This window comes from Triticum dicoccoides, chromosome 2A (genome assembly GCF_002162155.2).
Source record: "Triticum dicoccoides isolate Atlit2015 ecotype Zavitan chromosome 2A, WEW_v2.0, whole genome shotgun sequence".
Taxonomy (NCBI): Eukaryota; Viridiplantae; Streptophyta; class Magnoliopsida; order Poales; family Poaceae; genus Triticum; species Triticum dicoccoides.
The window spans coordinates 304,466,444-304,473,150 of record NC_041382.1 but is presented as its reverse complement, the minus strand read 5'-3'; positions in this window follow the sequence as shown (position 1 = coordinate 304,473,150).

Below are 6,707 nucleotides of genomic sequence, written 5' to 3'. Positions count from 1 at the left end.
ACATAACACTGATATGACGGAAACTAGGGCGGCAAGAGTGGAACAAAACACTAGGCAAAAGGCCGAGCCTTCCACCCTTTACCAAGTATATAGATGCATTAATTAAATAAGAGATATTGTGATATCCCAACAAGTAAACATGTTCCAAACAAGGAACAACATCTCCATGTTCCAACAAGGAACAAACTTCAATCTTCACCTGCAACTAACAACGCTATAAGAGGGGCTGAGCAAAGCGGTAACATAGCCAAACAACGGTTTGCGAGGACAAGGTGGGTTAGAGGCTTGGTTCCACAATATGGGAGGCATGATAAGCAAGTGGTAGGTATCGCAGCATAGGCATCGCAAAAGAGCAAGCAACTAGCAAGCAAAGATAGAAGTGATTTCGAGGGTATGATCATCCATCCTGAGATCCCGCAAGGAAGAAGAACGAGTCCATGAAGAAGATAAACGGACGTAGACGAATGGGTCCTCACAAACGCGATGTTACCGGAACCAACCCGAAGGAGCAAACACCGGAAAGAAGCACACAACATAGTAAACAAACAACACAAGAACATGGTATGATATGCGGGATGCGGTATGCGATGCATATGCATGATTTGACAAGGAAAGATTGAACCTGGCCTCAACATGGAAATCCAAGTGTTCCACTGGAAAGGTGAGGTGATTTCGGTTGAAATCGATATAAAGAACACCAGAATCGGAGACACGGTTTGGAAATGGCAAGCAAAACAAATATGGCACCGGTCTGCGATAAACAACAAGTAGCCATCTAGATGCATTAAGATAATTAAGCTACAACACTCAGACATGGCAACAAAATACATGGAAGGGATTCACTCAAGATGCTTGACAAGAAAGGAACACTGAGCTACGGCCAATTCATCCATTAACAGGTTCAAACATGCATGGCAAAAGAGCAAATGGTAAACAGGTTTCAGACTTAGTGAAATTAACACAAGCCTGGAATTTCAGATCAGGTAGCACACTTTGGAGCATAAAAACTATAAGCTAAAGGAACTTAACATGTCAAAGTAAAGCATGGAATGGAGCTACTCAAAGAGCTAAACAAAAGTCCCTTAGTGACCTTGAGCCAAAAGGGATCAGAAAATACAATTGCAAGCATGCGAACATGGCAAAAACATAATTAGATTACAGACTTAGAGAAAAACTGGAACATGCAAATCAGATATCAAGTCGGCATGATTACGAGCTCGATGCACTCACTACAGAGCAAGGCATGACATTCTAAGAATACACCCATTAATAATACACATTATACAAGCTAGACATGGCAAGAACAACAACATAGCATGCATGGATCAACAACAACATCCTCGGCAAAATTGCTAACAAGTAGACAATCTGCCCAGATTCATGAAATGACAAAAGTAGAGCTCGATTGACTAAAGCTAGGGTGCTCCATAAATGCAAATAAATACATGGATGGATAGAGCACTACAAGATTAACAAAACGTCCTTACTGATCATCCTTAAAAGAGGCACGGATCACTAGGAAACAACATGAACATATGGCATATTGATAAGAACAGCTCAAGGACTTAGTGGAATTGCTAAGTCCTTGAAATCAGCATTAACCAATGCACCACTTTGCAAGCTTGTGCCTAGTCACCACACACATCACAAAAATACATGGATGGCACCTCTGGAAAGATGACATGGCATATAACAAAACACATGTAGAGCTCAATAGCATATCATGCACACAATAATCATGGCAAAAATGACAAATAGCTAAATGATGCAACAGATCTGACAATCAACTCAAATAGCTCTCTTCCAACAGCATTTCGGGCATCATGATGAGCTCAAATTAAAATGATGCAATGATATGAAATGATGTACTCTCTGAGGCGAACATTTTGATATGCTACACGCGCAAAACGGAGCTACGGATGCAAAGTTACGATGCGATGAACATTGCAAAATAAATTAGGGTTTGGAGGGAGAGTCAACCCGAGGGGATTCGTCCAGATCTGGATCCGGCTGCACGCATAACGGAGTTGACCGGAACCTCGCCGGAGAAGACGGACGCGGTGGCCGGAGTCAGTGAAGCTGCTCGCCGGCGACGAGGAGGAGGCGGTGGGTGCCGGAGTCGGCGGCGACGGCGGTGGCCCGCGGTGACGGCGCGACGCGGCGGGGCCGAGGAGACGGCGCTCGCTGGCGACGAAGGCACACGACGGCGTGGCGAACACAACGCGGTGGCGTGGCGAGCCTTCGGGGATGCGGGAGGCTGGCGCGGTGCGCCCGAGGCGGCGAGGACGCCCAAACGCGGGGCGGCGGCGGTTCGGGCCACGCGGGCCGGATCTGGGCCGCGCAGGCCCGCGGCGGCGGAGGAAAGAGGAGGTACGGCAGGGTGGCGATGTGGCGCGGCCTGGTTGGCTCGCGGCGGTGGCGGGGTGATGTGGCACGACGGGATTCGCCGGAGTGAGGTGGAGGGCGCAGCAGACATGTCCGGCCGGCGCGGGAGGAATTGTCCGGCGGCGCGCGGAGGAGGAGGTTAGGGTTTCATCCGCGCGCAAATTCTGGGAGGGACACATATTTATAGGTAGAGGGAGCTAGGAGAGTCCAAATGAGGTGCGGTTTTCGGCCACGCGATCGTGATCGAACGACCAAGATGATGGAGAGGGTTTAGGTGGGTTTTGGGCCAAATTGGAGGGGTGTTGGGCTGCAACACACACGAGCCCTTTTCGGTCCCTTGGTTAACCGTTGGAGCATCAAACGAAGTCCAAATGGTACGAAATTTGACAGGTGGTCTACCGGTAGTAAACCAAGGCCGCTTGGCAAGTCTCGGTCCAATCCAGAAATGTTTAACACCCGCACACGAAAAGTGGTAGAAAGGGACACCGGGTGACATACGAGCGCCGGATTGCAAAACGGACAACGGGGAAAATGCTCGGATGCATGAGACAAACATGTATGCAAATGAAATGCACATGATGACATGATATGCAATGCATGACACGCAAGCAAAGACAACGCAACAACAGCAAATAACTGGAGGACACCTGGCACAACGGTCTCAGGGCGTTACATAACTTCCGTGAAGTTTTAGGATTTTTGGAGCTGTGCAGAATAGGTGTCTAATATTTGCTCCTTTTCCAGCCCAAAATCCCAGCTGCCGGTATTCTCCCTCTTCATGTAAACCTTGTAAAATAAGAGATAATAGGCATAAGTATTGTGACATAATGTGTAATAACAGCCCATAATGCAATAAATATCGATATAAAAGCATGATGCAAGATGGACGTATCAACTCCCCCAAGCTTAGACTTCACTTGTCCTCAAGCGAAAGCCAAAATAGAAAAATATGTCCACATGTTTAGAGATAGAGGTGTCGATAAAAATAAAATACGGACATGAGGGCATCATGATCATTCTTAGAACGACAATGTATATATATCTTGTCATATGATCTCTTATGCTAAAGTAACAATTCAATCACAATTTCAAGTATGAAACATAAACTTCGTTGAGAACCAACAAACTCTAATCTCAGTCATTGAGGCAATTGCAATTTATCATGACATAGGAAAGAGTCAATATAAGAGCTTTGCAGCAAGTCCACATACTCAACTATCATTTAGTGTTTCACAATTGCTAACACTCACGCAATATTTATGGGTATGGAGTTTTAATCAGACATAGAGAAAGATAGGGGATTATAGTTTTGCCTCCCAACATTTTACCTCAAGGGTAATGTCAACCATAATAGTTCATGAAAACTCACATCCAATTAGCTATATGTATCTGGATCTTTCCAACACACTGTGCTTGCCAAAGGATAAAATGTAAAAGGAAAAGATAGGCCCTTCGTAGAGGGAAGATAAAAGTAAAAGATAGGCCCTTCGCAGAGGGAAGCAGAGGTTGTCATGCACTTTTATGGTTGGATGCACAAAATCTTAATGCAAAAGAACGTCACTTTATATTGCCACTTGTGATATGGACCTTTATTATGCAGTCTGTCGCTTTTATTTCTTCCACATCACAAGATCGTATAAAGCTTATTTTCTCCACATTAATAAGTCATACATATTTAAAGAGCAATTTTTATTGCTTGCACCGATGACAACTTACTTGAAGGATCTTACTCAATCCATAGGTAGATATGGTGGACTCTCATGGCAAAAATGGGTTTAGGGATATTTGGAAGCATAACTAGTATCTCTACTTGGTGCAAATAAATTGGCTAGCAAGAGAGGGAAAGGCAAGCTCAACATGTTGGATGATCCATGACAATATAATTTATCTCAGATGAAAGAAAACATAACCCATTACGTTGTCTTTCTTGTCCAACGTCAACTCTTAGCATGTCATACTTTAATGAGTGCTCACAATCATAAAAGATGTCCAAGATAGTATATTTATATGTTAACCTCTCTTTCTTTATTAGTTCCTATTAATTGCAACGATGACCAAAACTATGTTTGTCAACTCTCAACAACTTTTATTCATCATACTCTTTATATGTGAGCTCATTACTCTCCATATGATCCGTATGATCTCTTTTTTTATTTTTATTCTTTCTCTTTTTATTTTATTCCCTCAAGATCATAGCAAAATAATCAGGCCCTTGACTCAACACTAAACTTTATTATATATAGCTCACGGACTCGATTACATAGAAGGATCATAAAGCAAAAACTCACAACTAGATCATACTAAAACTTTATTCTACTAGATCAAGATATTATCAAAAGGATCGAACTAAGAAAAAAGGTAAAGATAAAAGTGATGGTGATATGATACCGGGGCACTCCCCCAAGCTTGGCAGCTGCCAAGGGGAGTGCCCATACCAGATACTCAATTCTTATTTGTTGGTGAAGAAGGTGGAGTTATTGATGATGGATAGTCGCACATCGAGCGTAGGAGGTCCTCCAACTTGCGGATAATGCCCTTGAGTGCGATGATATCCTCCTTCAAAAAAATATTTTCACGTGTGACATACTTGTTTTGTATACGGGCTAACTCAATCATCTTGAAAGTTTCGATCTCAGTTGGGGTAAGAAGATTGTGATCAAGTTGAAGGATGTCTTCTGCTGCCGGAACTTGGTCCTCCGTGGCCTTTTTGATCCCTTCATCCTTGTTGATCTCCATAGGTTCTTCCCTCTTCAGTTCTATCTTCATTAGCCAAGCATCATTGTCACCATTGTTGGAGGAGGGCGACAACATGATGCCTGGCCTTGACAACCCTGACAGAAAACAGCTCGAAACAAGAACAGAGGATATTTGCGTGTAATGGTGGTCAAAACCTTCGGGAGATTATACGTTGAATTTTTACAGACCAAAAGAAGTATCGTGCAAGAAAATGGAGTCCGGAGAGCACACAAGGTGCCCACGAGGAAGGGGCGCGCCAAGGGGGGTAGGGCGGGCCCTCCACCCTCGTGGAAACCTCGTGTCCTTTCCGGTCTACTTCTTATTTTCCTATTTTATTAAATATTCCAAAACAAAGAAATATTGCCATTAGAACTGTTTTGGAGTCGGTTTACTTACCGTACCACATACCTATTCCTTTTCGGAGTCTGAAACGTTCCGGAAAGTGTCCCTTATGTATTCCTACGGGGTTACGGTTTCAATAACATTACTTTCAACATTTATGGGATTACCTGAGATATAATGTTTGATTCTATGACCGTTCACCACCTTTGGATTTGTGCCTTCGAAGTTGTAGATTTTTATGGCACTGGAACGATAGACCTCCTCGATAACGTAAGGACCTTCCCATTTAGAGAGAAGTTTGCCTACAAAAAAATCTTAAACAAGAGTTGTATAGCAATACATAATCACCTACATTGAACTCACACTTTTGTATCCTTCTATCACGCCATCTTTTAACTTTTTCTTTAAACAGCTTGGCATTTTCATAAGCCTGGGTTCTCCATTCATCAAGTGAGCTAATGTCAAATAACATCTTCTCACCAGCAAGTTTAAAATCATAATTGAGCTCTTTAATGGCCCAATATGCCTTATGTTCTAGCTCAAGAGGTAAGTGACATGCTTTGTCGTAAACCATTTTATACGGAGACGTACCCATAGGATTTTTATATGCAGTTCTATAAGCCCATAATGCATCATCAAGTTTCTTGGACCAATTCTTTCTAGATCTATTAACAATCTTTTGCAAGATTAATTTGAGCTCTCTATTACTCAATTATACTTGACCACTAGACTGTGGGTGATATGGAGATGCAATTCTATGATTAACATCATACTTAGCAAGCATTTTATGAAAGGCACCATGAATAAAATGTGAACCACCATCAGTAATTAAATATCTAGGGACTCCAAACCTCGGAAAAAGAACTTCTTTAAGCATCTTAATAGAGGTGTTATGATCAGCACTACTAGTTGGAATAGCTTTTACCCACTTAGTAACGTAATCAACAGCAACAAAAATATTTGTATACCCATTAGAGGAAGGAAATGGTCCCATATAATCAAAGCCCCAAACATCAAATGGTTCAATAACAAGTGAATAATTCATAGGCATTTCTTGACGTCTACTAATATTACCAATTCTTTGACATTCATCACAATACAAGACAAATTTATGGGCATCCTTGCAGAGAGTAGGCCAATAAAAACCGGATTGCAATACCTTATGTGCGGTTCTATCTCCAGCATGGTGTCCTCCATAAGCCTCGGAGTGACACTTGTGTAGGATATGTTCCTGTTCATGCTCA